Below are 18,771 nucleotides of genomic sequence, written 5' to 3' on the forward strand. Positions count from 1 at the left end.
CCTCTTCAATAAGTGGTGCTGGAAAAAGTTGACAGGTAAATGTAAAAGTATGAGTTTCGATCACTCCCTAACACCATACACAAAAATAAGCTCAAAATGGATTAAAGACCTAAATGTAAGGCCAGTCACTATAAAGCTCTTAGAGGAAAACATAGGCAGAACACTCTATGACATAAATCACAGCAAGATCCTTTTTGAGAGAGAGAACTGGAAATAAAAAGATAAATAAACAAATGGGACCTAATGAAACTTCAAAGCTTTTGCACAGCACAGGAAACCATAAACAAGACCAAAAGACAACCCTCAGAGTGGGAGAAAATATTTGCAAATGAAGCAACTGACAAAGGATTAATCTCCAAAATTTACAAGCAGCTCATGCAGCTCAATAACAAAAAAACAAACAACCCAATCCAAAAATGGGCTGAAGAACTAAACAGATATTTCTCCAAAGAAGATATACAGAATGCCAACAAACTCATGAAAGAATGCTCAACATCATTAATCATTAGAGAAATGTAAGTCAAAACTACAATGAAATGTCATCTCACACCAGTCTGAATGGCTATCATCAAAAAATCTAGAAACAATCAATACTGGAGAAGATGTGGAGAAAAGGGAACACTCTTGCACTGCTGGTGGGAATGTGAATTGGTACAGCCACTATGGAGTACAGTATGGAAGTTCCTTAAATCTACAAATAGAACTACCATATGACACAGCAATCCCACTACTCTGCATATACCCTGAGAAAACCATAATTCAAAAAGAGTCATGTGCCAAAATGTTCATTGCAGCTCTATTTACAATAGCCAGGAAATGGAATCAACCTAGTATCCATCATCGGATTAAAGGATAAAGAAGATGTGGCACATATATACAATTGAATATTACTCAGCCATAAAAAGAAACGAAATTGACCTATTTGTAATGAGGTGGATGGACCTAGAGTCTGTCATACAGAGTGAAGTAAGTCAGAAAGAGAAAGACAAATACTGTATGCTAACACATATATATGGAATTTAAGAAAACAAAATGTTATGAAGAACCTAGGGGTAAGACAGGAATAAAGACACAGACCTACTAGAGAATGGACTTGAGGATATGGGGAGGGGGAAGGGTAAGCTGTGACAAAGTGAGAGAGTGGCATGGACATATATACAGTACTAAACGTAAAATAGATAGCTAGTGGGAAGCAGCCACATAGCACAGGGAGATCAGCTCGGTGCTTTGTGACCACCTAGAGGGGTGGGATAGGGAGGATGGGAGGGAGGGAGACACAAGAGGGAAGAGATATGGGAACATATGTATATGTATAACTGATTCATTTTGTTATAAAGCAGAAACTAACACACCATTGTAAAGCAATTATACTCCAATAAAGTTGTAAAACAAAAATGGGCAGAGGAGCTAAATAGGGATTTTTCCAAAGAACATATACAGATATCCAATAGGTACCTGAAATATATTCAGCATCACTAATCATCAGAGACATACAAATCAAAGCCACAATGAGATATCACCTCAAAACTGTTAGAATGGCTATTATACAAAATGAATAAAAAACAAATGTTGGTGAGGGTGTGAAAAAAAATGGAACCCTCCTGCACTGTTAGTGGAAATATAAATTGGTAGAACCACTATGGAAAACAGTATGGAGATTCCTCAAAAAACTAAAAATAGAAATACCAAATGACCCAGCAATTCTACTTCTGGGTATCTCAACAACAACAACAAAAAAAATAAAAAACACTAATCCAGAAAGATATATGTACCCTATGTTCATTGCTGCATTATTTACAATAGCTAAGATATGGAAGCAACCTAAGTGTCCATCGATAAATGAATGGATATAGAAGCTGTGGTATGTATATACAACTGAATATTACACATCCATAAAAAAGAATGAAATCTTGCTACTTGCAACACCATGGATGAACCTACAGTGTATTATGCTAAGTGAAACATGTCAGACAGCAAAAGACATACTGTATGATTTCACTTATATGTGGTATCTTAAAAAAAAAATTGAACAAACATAACAAAACAGAAACAGAGTCACATATTCAGAGAACAAACAGTTGGCAATATGGTGAGGGAGATTAAGAAGTACAAACTTACAAATACAAAACATATGAGTCATGGGCATGAAATGTAAATGTGGGGAATATAGTCAAAAATAATGTAATATCTTTGTATGGTGACAGATGGTAACAAGACTTATGTTGATCATTTTGTAATGTATAGAAATATCAAATCACCATATTGTGCATCAGGAACTAATATAATGGCTTAGGTCAATTATACTTCAACAAGCAAACAAAAACTCATAGAAAAAGGGATCTCATTTGTGATTACCAGATGTGGGGGAATCAACGAGGGACAACTAGATGAAGATTATCAAAAGATACAAGCTTCCAGTTATAAGATAATCAAGTACTAGGGATGTAATGTACAACACTATTAATATAATCATTAATATAACATTGCTGTATGGTACATATGGAAGTTCTTAAGAGAATAAATCTCAAGAATTATCATCACAGGGGAAAATACTGTTTCTTTTTCTTTCATTTTGTATCATATGAGATGATGGATATTCACTAAATTTACTGTGGTAATCATTTTATGATGTATGTAAGTCAAATCAGTATGCTGTACATCTTAAACTCATGCAGTGCTGTATGTCAATTATATCGCACAAAAACTGGGGGGAAATGAGGTCTTACCATTTGTGACAACATGAATTTCTTTTATGGCATTCTTGGTCACATAAGTCAGACAGAGAAAGACAAATACCATATCTCACTTATATGCTATATTAAAAAAATAAAACCCAAGCTCATAGAAACAGAGCAGATTGGTGGTTGTGTGGTTGCCAGAGGTGGGGATGGGTGAAATGGGTGAAGGGGGTCAAAGGTACAAATTTTCAGTTTTAAAATAAATTCGTTATGGGGATGCAATGTACAGCATGGTATCTATAGTTAATATTATGGCATCGCATATTTGAAAGTTGCTAAGAGAGTAGACCTTAAAACTTCTCATAGGAAAAATAAATTGTAATTATGTATGGTGGTGGCTATTAACTAGATTTATTGTGGTGATCATTTCACAATATATACAAATATTGAATCACTATATTGTATACCTGAAACTTATATGAAGTTATATGTCAATTATACAATATTTTATTGTATGTATATAACACATTTTGTTTATCCATTCATCTGTAAAAGGACATTTGTGTTGTTTCTACTGTTTGGATATTATGAATAATGCTGCTATGAACAATGGTACACAAATATCTGTTTAAGGCCTAGGTTTCAGTTCTTTTGGGTATATACCTTGAGGTGGAATTGTTGGATCATGTGGTAATTTTATGTTTAATTTTTTGAGAAACCACTGTACCGTACTGACTGTACCATTTTACATTTGCACCAGCAATGTACAAGGTTTCCAATTTCTCCCCATTCTTATAACACTTGTTATTTTTTTCTGTTTGTTTATTTGTTATAATAGCCATCCTAATGAGTGTGTAGTGGTATCTCATTGTGATTTTGACTTGCATTTCCCTAGTGATTATTGATTTTGATTATCTTCTCATGTTCTTATTGGTCATTTGTGTATTTTCTTCAGAGAAATGTCTATTCAAGTCCTTTGACCATTTTTAAATTGGGTTGTTTGTTTTTGTTGTTGTTGAGTTATAGCAGTTCTTTATATGTTCTGGATATTAATCCATTACTGGATATATAATTTTTAAATATTTTCTCCCATTTGGTGGGTTGCCTTTTCACTCTGTTCATAGTGTTTTTTTTATGCACAAAAGTTTTAAATATGAATGAAGTCTACTTTTGTTGCCTGTGTTTTGGGTTACATACTTAATAAATCAGCACCAGATCCAATGTCATGATGATTTCCCCCATGTTTTCTCCTAAGAGTTTCATAGTTTTAGCCCTTATATTTAAGTCTTTGATCCATTTTGAGTTAATTTTTATATATGATGTAGTGTAAGGGTCCAATGTCATTCTTTTGCAGGTTGATATCCAGTTTTCCCAGGACCATTTGCTGAAAAGAGGTATTCCTTTTGAAGCAAATAATTTGCTCTTTTTGAGTGCCTACACTAAACTTTGATACAAATTGCAGCATTGATAGTTAACTTTAAATTGAGTCATCCAAACACATAAAGTACCCTTTATTTCATTACATTTACTTGTTTAATATGAAATCAAGAAAAAGGCCTCAAGGGAAAATCTTTATGTAGTTTAGAAAAGGAACACACTGAACAGTAGACAGGGATAGGTGCATTAGAGGCTCTTCCTAGGCAAAAGGCCTCCTTTCTCTTGAATCAGTAGAGAATTCCACCTTCCTCTTCACTCTTCTTCTTCGTTATATTGGGGAGTGTTATGGGCCTGAGGAGGAAAAATAATCCTTCTGGAAGCAGCAGTATCCTAAAAACAGGTTAAAGTTCCTCTCAAACAAATTAAGGTTTTAATTGGTTCTACCAAGAAATGGCATAGGCTGAATTGCCATCAAATAATTGGTTCCAGCTATTTAGTGGTACCTCAGTCATCATATATTAATACACTCAATTTGCTGGCATTTAACCTATAATTTAATGTTAATCTAGACAGAACCATTTGATTTTCCATAAAGAAAAAAATATAGATGCAATACATGGAATTGACTTAAAGAAAAAAGTTATGCCTAAATGTTTTCATAACTTTCCAGAAGTTGTTAGGGAATAAAAATGGTTTTATAAACTTAAATATTAAAATTAATTTGAGCTATATTCATCTGGTGTCTCATATTCTGTATGAACAACTTTAGCATGGTTAAGAGTTTAATTAAACATGTATGACAGCTGAATGTGAGGAAAAACAACCCAAGAAAACCATACAACATACAACTGAACTACATAAAATTAAAAAGCCAAAAAACTTATATCAAAAAATGGCATCATGCACTTCTTAAGAACAAAGAGATTCTAGGTAGCCACTTTATTTTTCTAGGTTCTTTAAAACAAACTACCACAAACTGGGTGACTGAAAGTAGAAATTTATTCTTTCACATTCTGGAGGCTAGAAGTCTAAAGTCAAGATGTCAATGGGACCATGATCCCCCCTGAGACTCTAGGTAGAATTCTTCCTTGTCTCTCTCTAGTTTCTGGTGGTGGCCATCAATCTTGGCATTCTTTGGCTTGTAGTTGCATCACTCCAGTCTCTGCCTCTGTTGCCACACGACATTCTTTTTTGTTCTCAGAATGATTCCATGTCGTCATATGGCATTCACTTCCCTGTGTACCAGTCACATTACATTAGGACCTACCTTAATTGAGTATGACTTCATCTTAACCTGATTACATCTGTAAAGACTCCATTAACAAGTAAGATTACATTCACAGGTGCCAGGGAGTAAGACTTCAACATATTTTGGGGGGTATAAAACTTAACCCATAACAGTAGCTAACTCACTTTCTTTGGGATCTAGTCAGAGGAAAAAAGAGCAACTATAATTATCACTTATCAGAATAGTTATCTACAACCTTGCTTCTAGTCTTACTTGTAATGACAGGGTTTGGGGTCCTTAGATGCCATATAGTAGTAGAAAGTGCAATGACTTTGGAGTCAAAAGATCTGAGAAGTCCCTCTGACATCCTATATTTATATTATTGAACAAGTTAATTTACTTCGATGAAACTCCCATTACTCATCTCTGAATTGGAGCTAATAATATACAAATTTCTTAGGGTTATAATGAGGATTGTGAAAAAATATATAAAGCCCTTACAAAGTACCTGGACCACTGTAAGTGCTCAAAAATATTAGCAAGTATTATTATTTCCATGCTAGAGCACACCATGAAGTACTGTTTACTAAATTTGGCCTGGGTTTACATTTCTTAGTCCTATGTGGGTCATCAGGAAAAGGTCTTCAGGAATCTAGACAAGGTGTCAGCAAATATTTTCTGCAAAGGGCCAGATAGTAAATATTTCAGGCTTTGTGGAAGTTGCTCAACTCCCTTGCAGTTCTCTGTGGAACTGCTCACCTCTGTCAATATAGTACAAAAGCTGTCACTGATAACATGTAAATGAATGAGTGTGGATGTGTTCCAATAAAACTTTAATTATAAACACTGAAATTTGAATTTCATATAAGTTTCACATGCCACAAAATATTATTCTTCTTTTAAATTCTTTCAACCATTTAGAAATGTAAAATCCAAAGGAATGATGTTAGCAAAATGGCATAATAGGAAGCCCCCAACCCTTCTTCTTCCATGGAGACACTGACTTAACAGCAATACATGGACCAATTACCTTTGTAAGAAATCCATACTAGTTAAGAGGTTTCTGCATCCTAGGTGACAGATAAGCTAACTGCATCAAAACATGGTAGGCACATTTGTGGAAGTCACTGACCAGAGCCCCTCCTCCTAGCACAGAACTGCAAGATTTGGAGAAAACTCCAAACTTCTGACTTCTCTCTCGAGAAGCGAAGAGAAGAGTGGAAAATTCACCCAATGTTGTTACTGGTTGAATTAATTAAAAAGAAAAAAAAAAACAGCATCCAACAATATGCTGTGTATAACAGATTTACTTTAAATTCAGGACACACATAGACCAAAACTGAAAGGATAGAAAAGCGTAGTCTATAAAAATGGAAACCTAAAGAGAGCAGGAGTGGCCATACTTATATCAGACAAAATAGACTTGAAGACAAAAGCAATCACAAGAGATAAAGAAAGACATTGTATAATGATAAGAAAACAAATTCAGCAGGAAGATAGAACAATTATAAATGTATATACACCTAACATTAGAACTCACAAATATATAAAGCAAACATTGATAGAACTGAAGAGAGAAAGAGAAAATAATGTCAGTAGACTTTAATACCCAAATTTCAGTGATGAATGGACCAACCAGACAGAAGATTGATAAGGGAATAGAAGAATTGAGCAACACTACAGACCAACTGGACCTAACAGACATATGCAAAACTCTACCCAACATCAACGGAATACACATTATTCTTAAGGGCATATGAAACATTCTCCAAGACAAACCACATATTGGGACACAAAAATATATACATATATTAACAAATTTAAGGAGATTAAAATAATACCAAGTATCTTCTTCAACTGCAGTAGAATGAGATTAGAAATCAATACCAGAGAGGAAACAGGAAAATCCATAATTTGTGGAAATTAAACAACTCACTCAAACAACCAATGAGTCAAAGAAGAAGTCACATGGGATTTTAGAAAATATTGGAGACAAATTAAAATGAAAAGACAACACACCAAATCTTATGGATGCAGCAAAAGCAGTTCTAAGAGGGAAATATTGATAATACAATACATAGTGATAAACACATTAAACAAAATCTCAAGTCGACAACTTAACTTTACACTTCAAGGAACTAGAAAAAGACAAACTAACCCAAAAGTTAGCAGAAGGAAGGAAGTTTGAAATATTAGAGCAGAGATGCAAAATGGAGAACAGGAAAACAATAGAAAATAATCACTGAAATCGAGTTTTTTTTTTTTTTAAGATCAGCAAAGTTGCAAATTCTCAGCTAGACTAAGAAAAAAGAAAACTCAAAGAACTAAAATTAGAAATGAAGGAGGGGGCATTAGGATGGTTACCAAATAATTTAAAACATTATGAAAGACTACTATGAATAAGTATAGACCAATGAATTTGCTAACCTAAAAGAAATGGATAAATTCCTAGAAACATACAACCCACCAAGATTGAATCATGAAAAGTAAAACTCTGAACAGAACTATATCTAGTGAGGAAACTGAAGTAGTAGTCAAAAACCTCCCAACAAAGAGCAGCCCAGAACTACATGGTTTCACTGGATTATTATACCAAACATTTAAAGAAGAACAAACACCAATCCTCCTCAAAACCTTCCAAAGAATTCAAGGAGAGAGCAACACCCTGATACCAAAACCAGACAAAGACACAACCAGAAAATAAAACTAGAGACCAAAATCCTTGATGAATATTGGTTCAAATATCCTCAATAGAATATTAGGAAGCTGAATTCAACAGTATAGAAAAAAATATTGTACTATGACCAACTGGGATTTATACAGGGATGCAAGGAGGTTGGTTCAACATATTAAAAACAATCAATATAAATACCACATTAACAGAATAAAGAACAAAAACCACATACTCATTTCAACTGATAAAAAAAATTGACACAATTCAACATCCTTTCAAAACTAAACAATTCAACAAAAATTCAACAAACTAGGAACAGAAGGATACTACCTCAACATGATAAAGCCCTATATGAATAGTCTACAGCTAACATCATCTTTAAGAGTGAAAGACTAAAAGTTTTTCCTTTAGATCAGGAACAAAAGAAGGATGACCACTCACCACTACTATTCAACATAGTACTTGAAGTTTTAACTAGAGCACTTAGACAAGAAAAAGAAATAAAAGGCATCCAAATTGGAAAGAAAGAAGTAAAATTATCACTGTACACAGATGAAATGACCTTATATGTACAAAACCCTAAAGATTTCACACACAAAAAAAACTGTTAAAAATTAATTTCAGCAAAGTTGCTAGATACAAAATCAACACTCTAAGTTCAGTTGCATTTCTATACACTAACAATAACCAATCTGAAAGGAAATTTAAAAAGCAATCCTATTTATAGTAGAATCAGAAAGAAACACTTAGGAAGAAACTTAACCAAGGAGGCAAAAGATTTGTACACTGAAAACTAAAAAATATTGCTAAAAGAAATGAAAGATACAAATAATTGAAAAGCATCCCATGTGCATGGATTAGAAGTTCTATATTGTTAAATGGTCCATACTATCCAAAGCAATTTACAGATTCAATGCATTCCCTATCAAAAACCCAATAGCATCTTACACAGATACAGAAAAAAAAATTCAAAAATTCATATGGAATCTCAAGGGATTCTGAATAGCCAAAACCAAACAAACTTTAAAAAGAAGTTGGAAGCTTCATACTTCACAATTTTAAAATATACTATGAAGCAACAATAATCAAGATGGTGTGGTACTAGCATAAAGATATGTAGACCAGTGGAACAGAAAAGAGAGCCCAGATAGACCCTTGTATACGCGGCCAAGTGATCTTCAACAAAGGTGCCAAGAGTACACACTGGGAAAGGACAGTCTCTTCAACAAATGGTTCTGGGAAAACTGAATATTCACATGCAAAATAATAAAGTTGTACCAATACCTTACACAGTATACAAAAATTAACTTAAAACGGATTAAAGACCTAAAACTATAGAACTTCTAGAATAAAACAAGAAAAAATTTCAGGACATTGAATTTGGCAATGATTTCTTGGATATGACATAAAAAGCAGAGGCAACAAAAGCAAAAATAGATAAAGTGTTCTACATCAAACTCAAATACTTCTGCAAAGCAAAGCATACTATAAACAGAGTGAAGAGCCAACCTACAGAATGGAAGAAGATATTTGTAAGCCACATGTTAGATAAATGGTTAATATCCAGCATATATTAAACTCCTACAACTTAACAACAAAAAGACAAATGACCCAATTAAAAAATGGGCAAAGGACTTGAAAAGACATTTCTCCAAAGAAGATACAAAAATGGCCAACAAACATATGAAAAGATGCTCAACATCACGAATGACAGAAATGCAAATCAAAACCTCAATGAGATATCAACTTACACCATTAGGATGGCCACAATCACTAAAACAGACTACAAATACTCAAGGGCATGTGGAGAAATTGGAACCTTGTGCACTGTTGGTAGGAATTTTAATGGTGCAGCCACTATGGGATACAGTATGAAGGTTTCTCAAAAATTTAAAATTACCATCAGTCTAGCAATTTCACTTCCTGATATATATCCAAATGAAATAAAAACAAGATCTCAAAGAGATATTTGCACACCCATGTTTACTGCAGTATTATTAACAATAGCCAAGAGGTAGAAGCAATCTAAAATCCACTGACGGATAAATGGAGAAAGAAAATATGGTATATATACACACTGAAATATTATTCAGCATTAAAAAAGAAGGAAATACTGTCATACACTACAACATGGATGAACCTTGAGAACACTATGCTAAGTGAAATAAGTTTGAAGTCTGTCCCCAAAAGACAAATACTGCATGATTCCAGTTATATGAGGTATCTAAATTAATCAAACTCACAGAATCAGAAAGTAGAATGTGGTTACCTGGGGCTGGAGGGGAGGGGGAAATGGGGAGTTTTTGTTTAATGGGTATAGAGTTTCAGTTTTTCAAGATAAAAAAGTTCTAGAGATCTATTGTACAACAGTGTACATGCAGTTATTTCTACTGTACTGTACATTTAAAAATGGTACAGATGGTAGATTTTGTTTTATGTTATCTCTACCACAATTTTTTTAATGTAAATTCATTCTTAGCTTATGGCTGTACAAAAACAGGTGGTGGGTGAGATTTGGCCCATGGGCTGTAGTTAGCCAACCTCCGGTCTAAGATAAGAGGGAAATTGGAATGGAATTAAAGAGTAGGTTTTGCACCCAGTCTAGAGCAGAATTTAAGTGACAAATGAATTACAAAAACCTTGTCTTTTCCCAAAACACCATGCTACAGGTTGCTTTGTTTCCCTCAAAAAGATATGTTGAAGTCCTAATTCCTGGCACCTGTGAGTGTGACCTTCTTTGGAAATAGAATCTTTGGGAAATAGAGTCTTTGCAGGTATAATCAAGTTAAGATGAGGTCATTAGGGTCAGCCATAATCCAATATGAATGGTGTCCTAATAAGGATAGGGGAAGAGACACAGGCATACACACAGGGGAGAATGCTATATGAAGACAGAGTCAAAGATTTGAGTTATGCTGCCACAAGCCACTGAATACCTAGGGCTGCCAGAAACTGTAAGAGGAAAGGAAGGATCTTCCTCCAGAGGCTTTGGAGGAAGCCTGGCACTGCCGACACCTTGATTTTGGATAGCTAACCTCCAAAACTGTGGGAGAATAAATTTCTGTTATTTTACCTACGCAGTTTGTGGTACTTTGTTATGGCAGCCCTAGGAAACGAAACTCCACTATTTGAGAGAAAAGTTACAATTTGTTATTATCTATTACATTCTGTGCTGCAATAAAAGAATGATGTAAAACAAGAATTGTTATCCAGAGAGAAAAATCTAGTTGGGTAATCAAACGTAACACTCATGAAACAATCTGAGAGCACTGTATTATTTAAACACTACATTGTGTTGGGTGTTGCGAGGAGTGGTAAAGAATATTTAGCGATCCCACCATAATTTAAATTGTTTCTTGAGTAAAGTTTATAATGTTAATTGGTATAATTTAGTGTCTATGGTGAACAAGTCCAAATGAGTTGCACTTATATTGTTATATTTCTAAAAGCGATTCTTTCCAGTCTATTTCAAATATTTGCCAGTTGAAAAATATTTAGCATAATCACTTGTTAAATCATTCTGCATTTTGTTAGTTATTTTTAATATAAATATGAAGTACACCTCCATTTACTAAAGAATATTGACTCCTAAAAAATCTTGCAGCCAGTGAGAGCAAAATGTTTGTGTGAGGCAGAAGACATTCCTTCCCTCGCTATGTCCCTAATGCTCCTGCCCTCATTGGAATCTAGCAGAAGCCTAAATAATACTGGAAATACTGGAGCCTATATTAAAAATAGAAGCAAATCTCAAGTCTTGTAGTGCATGGAAAATAAAACTGAAGAATGTCATATGAAATTGCTATGATAAAAACCTACAACTAACTAGTTGTGTGGGCAATTTATTTAACATGATTGTCTCAGTTTTCTCATCTATGGAATGGAGATATAAGTACCGCCAGCTACCTATTTCACAAAGCTACTGTGAGAATTTCATGATATTGTACTGGTAAACCACTTAGCACAATGTCTGGAATATAATAATGGTAATAATAAGTACTTAATAAATGAAGTCTAGGAAAAGAGACATTTTAATACAATAAAACACGGGAGGTATTCTGGCAAGAAGTTAATCTTCTTAAGAAAAATAAATGATTTTGAGATATTTTAAGCTGGCATCAGACCATGGTAAGGGACTCTATCCAGGTATCCACCAATAAAAGTAGATGAAACAGATAAAACTAGTAACAAGCCCTGTCGGATGCTGAAATGAGAAGAGGCTGGACCTTGGTGTGAAAAGAAGAGTTCAACAAAACTGAAGGGTGAGGAGGAGTTACAACTGAGAGAGTAAAGACAGACACAGAATGAATGCAATCAGAAGACATGATCTGAATGTCTTTAATAAAGAATCCAATTCAAGACACAAAGATCAGGGATAAAAGTAATAGAACAGGGAAAGCCACTTCCAAATATATGCCTCTTGGTAGACTGTAGTTTGGAATATATTGCTCAAACCTTCCATGAAGGATGTATTAAACTTTCTCAGGTATTCTGTGTACCTCTTAGCCCAGCTGAATGTGAAGTCCTTTCATCATGAAATGCATGTACCACCAGTTGTTACTTCCATAATAAATGTGTAGAGTCAAAGACAAAACTGGAATCAAAATCTAACACTTCTGTAAGTATTAGTGAGCATGAAGTGAGTAAACTGTGACTCCCCTGAACAAATTCTGAGTGACTACTGCTCATGGCTAAGGGGAAACAGTGGTCGATAGGAGGAGAGGTCTTTAATTGTTGAGCTGAAGAAATGACTTGGAGTCTGCTTTTCCACACAGTAAAATATCTATTTAAAGTCAAAACTCTAAGCAGAAAAATGAGTATTCACAGTGAATAGGCTTTAAACTTGGCAACAATAACAGTGATCCTTTACCACGGAAGTAGCACACAGATGCCATAGAGAACATAGGTTCTCAGAATGGAAAGGTAGAAAAGCACACCCATGACATTCAGTTGAGCACATTAAAGGGAAGGAAAACCCTCTGTAAACATCAGTGATTGCAGATTTGGCACTTAATTAATGGCTGTTCTTTGAGCTCGTGCATAAATGACCAAGAATCAGTAAATAATCGCAAAGCCAGTATCTCAATAAGATCAGGCCATGTGAAACTAAAATTATATGAAACATGGCACATGGGAACAGATTGAACTGTCCAGAAGCTATTCCCTTGGTCACACTGGTCAAAGATTATTACAAGTTCCTTAGTAAGGTGAGCTAGAGATTAATATCAGGGTCCATGAAATAAATTTTATAGTTATATATACGTATAGTGAAACCATATGTACTATGTAACTTAGGCAACAAGTTCTTTTATCTTCTTAAATTCTATACTTAAACAACCACTCGAGGTACTCATATTTTGATAACTGGACCATTGTATTATACCTGACTATTAAATTCAACACTCAGGTATCCACAATGTGCAAATACAAGTAACCCCTTTTATAAGACTTTTTTTCTTAATAAGGCATATTTATCTCTGGTGATTCTACATATTATAATCCATTCTATCTGTCCTTAATACTTCACATAAAATATGACTTTATTAAACAGTAATACTGTTGCATTTATAAGAGATAACATAGTGAAAAAATATGACATGCATGTTTTTATTTCACACTTTCCTTATTAGCTTTAGCTTTGGGATATAGGGGAAAGAGACGAATCTAGATGATTTAGCTCTAGCATTCAATTCCTGCTAATGTCTCATCTAGAAAAAAATGAAATTGCATTGGAGAGTTGACAGTAATGTTTCTTTTTAGCAGGTAAGGCAAAGTGCAGATGTAGAAAAGAGGAAGAACTAGGGCTGGGGTAGCAGGCAGGCTATGGGAGAGAAATACGTCAGCCAGTAGCAGTGAGTACCATTTTCTAGTTCTTAGTTTCTAGTTCCCCATTATCCATCCCCAAATAAATTTTATTATCTGAATTAAGCAAATTTAAGTAGGTGGAGAGATAGAACTAATATGCAAGAACAAAAACTCCACGCTACTCACTATAATTGCAATAGTAGCTCAGAGAAGGGAACCACCAAGCCAGTTCCTATGCTAATTTAGCTCTTTGTTACCGCTGGCAGTAGTGATTATTGTTTTATACTAATATAATGTGAAAAGTAGGGTTGAGGTGATGGGGATTACATAAGAAAACATATTCTTCATTTTTTTTCTCAAAATGTGTAGAGAAGATTGAGCAGAAATGTAGGAAACACACATGCAGAAGGAAACTAACAATAATAAACTCTCAAGATAATCAAAATGCAATAATCAACATATATAGGCATCCCATAGCATTAAGCTTCCCTTTCAAAACAGGTAAATAAAATTTTGTTCCTTGAAATATTAAGAAAAAATATAACAATAAGACAAGATTTTAAAAAGTCATTATCTTACAAATGGTTATTGAATGAGTCAATGTTATAAGTGGAATCCATCCGTGATACATCACTGTACTATATAAAGATGGTTTCAATGCACAGAGTATCTATGGTAGTTTAGAAGAAATAAATTGATAAATGGTAGAAGAAAACACTTGACAGGGATAAGTGGAATTTTAAGCTGAATGTGTTTCTGCTCTCTGATTTTATAGCAGGTTGTCTGATTCTCTGCACATGAAGCAGTCTTCTCTTGCATTACCTGTAGAGAAGAGATAAGAATAGAGCAAAGTATTTTGTTTTAAAATCTGTCTCATGAGCCTCAGTATCCCAACCACATATTGATAGAAATATCTGTCTCTGATGCACATGCAATTTTTTGAGGTGGGGAGGGAAACTATATGGCAAGTCTCCAAAAAAGATATTTTTCTATCACACTCCAATATGTCTGTGAAGGATATCCATCATAACTGAAGCAAAACCATTAATTTTCAGAACTGTCAGTCTAAGCAGATAGATAAACAATGGGAACCCAATCTAACACTAAAAAAAGTATAGACTATACTTCCTCCATTGAAGTTTATCATTTTAATGTGAACTCTGATGTGCACCAAGTTTTCCTTCCTGGTGGTTGTTTTTTTCCCTTTGTAATAAGCAGCTCAAGTGTCATTACAAAAGCAAGCACATATTAACTCAATAATACCAGAAGAAAGCATTTGCAAAGTTTGTTGAAGGAGCAGATCAACTAAAGTTAAAGAAAAAACTGACAGCAAGCCCACTGTTCTGCCTCAAAAAAATATGAAGGTGATAGTCTTATATGCCACTGGCAGTCTCTGGCCTTCTGTTTGATATTGCATCTCTAGTGAAAATTTACCTGTGAGTAATCCAGTTTATTTAATACGGGAATAGCAAAGGCTGATGCAACCAACAACTAGAACACCAAGATATTCAACAACTTTCAGAGCCTTTTAAAGAGGTTTGCTTAAAGGTCATTGTGACAAGTGTTCTTTAGCCAGCTAGCACTTTAAGGCAGATAATGTTTTTGGCCCTTTGTTGAAGTGAGCCTAGGCAATGATTAACTTAAGTCCAATTTGCAGCTAGTTGAGTCACACAAGAGCAAAGCTCTGCTATCACACCAGATGGTGACTTGTTAATATGTCATACATTTGATCATACCCTAGCAACTGTCTTCTGGGTTGTAAAATAAAATGGCAGCTTTTTTTCTTGTCAGAAAATAGAGGTTTTTGTTATTGGCCATTGTAGAAACTTAATAATAATGAGTGCTTAAATCCTGTAATTATATAAAATCTGGAGAATTTCCTAGACTGGAGGTGAAATCAGCTAAAAATGAGAAAATTAATGTCTGTGCCTCTTAGAGTTTCAAAGTTTCCTTTAATTTACTTAGTTTTCAAACCATCATATTATCTTAACTACTTGTTGTTATCAAGTATAACACATGATCAGACAATTACTAAGGAAGTGATGATTACTATGGTAACATACTGTTGCTGAGGTTTCACAATCTAGAGAACTATCTCATATATAAATCTCTTAAGCAACACCCCATAAATGTACTAATTTAATTCATTGATTCATTTACTCTTGGAAAGATGTTATAAAATGAGATATATTTAGTTAGGAATTGGCTAAATAAAAACCTTCCTTAAATGATTTCCATGAAGATAGTTACTTAAAAAATATTTCACTAACATATTTTTGAGGTGAATGTGCTTAAGGAATGATGGTTATCTGAGTTGACTTTCAATTTAAGCATCAGTTTTTTAATGTGGATATTTTGAATGCAAGCTTATAAAATTAAATAATGGTAAGATAATAAAATGGGTTGAAATTTCTCAAAAAGTGTGGTAACTTTGTATCAAGGAATAAGCAGACTATTGCCATCTTGTGTTATTCATACCAGATTTCTCCACAAGTATAGAGTTTAATCATGACTATCATGATTATCTGCTTCCATGTAGAATATTGTCCTAAAAAGCCTGTGTTTATAATTGATCAAGCAAAACACTAGTGTACAATTTATATGGTATCTCTATAACCTTGTAAGCATAGGGGGTAGGAGGAGGGGAGTGAATAAATTTGTTTCATAACTGAACTGCACTTTAAGTCCACCCAAAGAAAACTACATATGGAATTCATAAAGACAAACAAAGTAGCAAAGTCTGGAGCCACTTTGGAATTTTCTTTAGAAAAGTATTAGTTAAAACATGATTAAAAAGGCATTTCATTTAATAATTGGGAAGATACTGTTTGATCATGTCACTTCCCTGATCAGAAAGTTTTGGCGGCTCCCTACTGAAACCAGAAGAGTGTCCAAACTCTTAAAACAACACGCTTCTCACGTAAAACACTGCAATAGCCACTAATGGGTTTGGCTGCTTCCACTTTTGCCACACACACTTAACCCCTGTTTTGAAATCCATTCTCTACACACCCAGCAGCCAGAGTGATATCTTTAAAATACAAATCAATCAGTGCCCTGATCTAGAATCTCAAGCAGTTTCCCATCACATACACCATCTTGATCACTAACACTTATTCAGCAATTCCCCTGTGCCAGGTTCTGTTCTATGGGCTTTAATTAGTATTCCCCACTCATTTAATGAAGGAAAATCCCCTTAACATGGCCTGCTGTGCCCAGCATGATATGGGCTCTGCCTACCTCAGGGTGCACCACTCCCCTACCTCCTCAATTCCCACTAACTATACTAGCTCCTTTATCGTTCTTAGAGCACAGCAAGCTCATTTCTGCTCCAAGGCCTTTGAACTAACTGCAGCCTCTGCCTCAAGGATTCTTGTCCCAGCTCTATGCAAGACTGTGATGTTTCCTGACTTAAGACTATACTACAAAGCTACAGTAATCAAGACAGTATGGTATTGGCACAAAAACAGGAATATAGATCAATGGAAGAGGTTAGAAATCCCAGAGATAAACCCATGCACCTATGGTCACCTAATCTATGATAAAGGAGTCAAGAATATAAAATAGAGAAAAGACAGCCTCTTCAATAAGTAGTGCTGGGAAAACTGGACAGCTACATGTAAAATAATAAAATTAGAACACTTCCTAGAACCATACACAAAAATAAACTCTAAATGGATTAAATACCTAAATATAAGGCCAGTCACTATAAAACTCTTAGTGGAAAACATAGGCAGAACACTCCATGACATAAATCATAGCAAGATCCCTTTTGATCCACATCCTAGAGAAATGGAAATAAAAACAAAAATAAACAATTGGGACCTAATGAAACTTAAAAGCTTTTGCACGGCAAAGGAAAACATAAACAAGACAAAAAGACAACCCTCAGAATGGGAGAAAATATTTGCAAATGAAGCAACTGACAAAGGATTAATCTCCAAAATATACAAGCAGCTTATGCAGCTCAATATCAAAAAAAACAAAGCAAAACAAACAAACAACCCAATCCACAAATGGGCAGAAGAAATAAATAGACATTTCTCCAAAGATATACAGATTGCCAACAAACACATGAAAGGATGCTCAACATCACTAATCATTAGAGAAATGCAAATCAAAACTATGATGAGATATCACCTCACACCAGTCAGAATGGCCATCATCAAAAAATCCACAAACAATAAACGCTGGAGAGGGTGTGGAGAAAAGGGAACCCTCTTGCACTGTCAGTGGGAATATAAATTGATACAGCCACTATGGAGAACAGTATGGAGGTTCCTTAAAAAACTAAAAATAGAACTGCAATATGACCCAGCAATCCCACTACTGGGCGTATACCCTGAGAAAACCATAGTTCAAAAAGAGTCATGTACCACAATGTTCATTACAGCACTATTTACAATAGCCAGGACATGGAAGCAACCTAAGTGTCCATCGACAGATGAATGGATAAAGAAGATGTGGTACATATATACAATGGAATATTACTCAGCCATAAAAAGAAATGAAATTGAGTTATTTGTAGTGAGGTGGATGGACTTAGAGTCTGTCATAAAGAGTGAAGTAAGTCAGAAAGAGAAAAATAAATACCGTAGGCTAACACATATATATGGAACCAAGAAAAAAGAAAAACGGTTCTGAAGAACCTAGGGGCAGGACAGGAATAAAGATGCAGTTGTAGAGAATGGACTTGAGGACACAGGGAGAGGGAAAGGTAAGTTGGGACGAAGTGAGAGAGTAGCATTGACATATATACACTGCCAAATGTAAAATAGATAGCTAGTGGTAAGCAATTGCATTGCAAGGGGAGATCAGCTTGGTGCTTTGTGACCACCTAGAAGGCTGGGATAGGGAGGATGGGAGGGAGATGCAAGAGGGAGGGGATATGGGGATATATGTATACATATAGCTGATTCAGCAGAAACTAACACAACATTGTAAAGCAATTATACTCCAATAAAGATGTTAAAAGAGAGAGAGAGAGAGAGAAATAAAAAGTCTATGCCACT

This window comes from Monodon monoceros, unplaced genomic scaffold (assembly GCF_005190385.1).
Source record: "Monodon monoceros isolate NGI ecotype Baffin Bay Population unplaced genomic scaffold, NGI_Narwhal_1 Super_Scaffold_22, whole genome shotgun sequence".
In the NCBI taxonomy this organism is placed as follows: Eukaryota; Metazoa; Chordata; class Mammalia; order Artiodactyla; family Monodontidae; genus Monodon; species Monodon monoceros.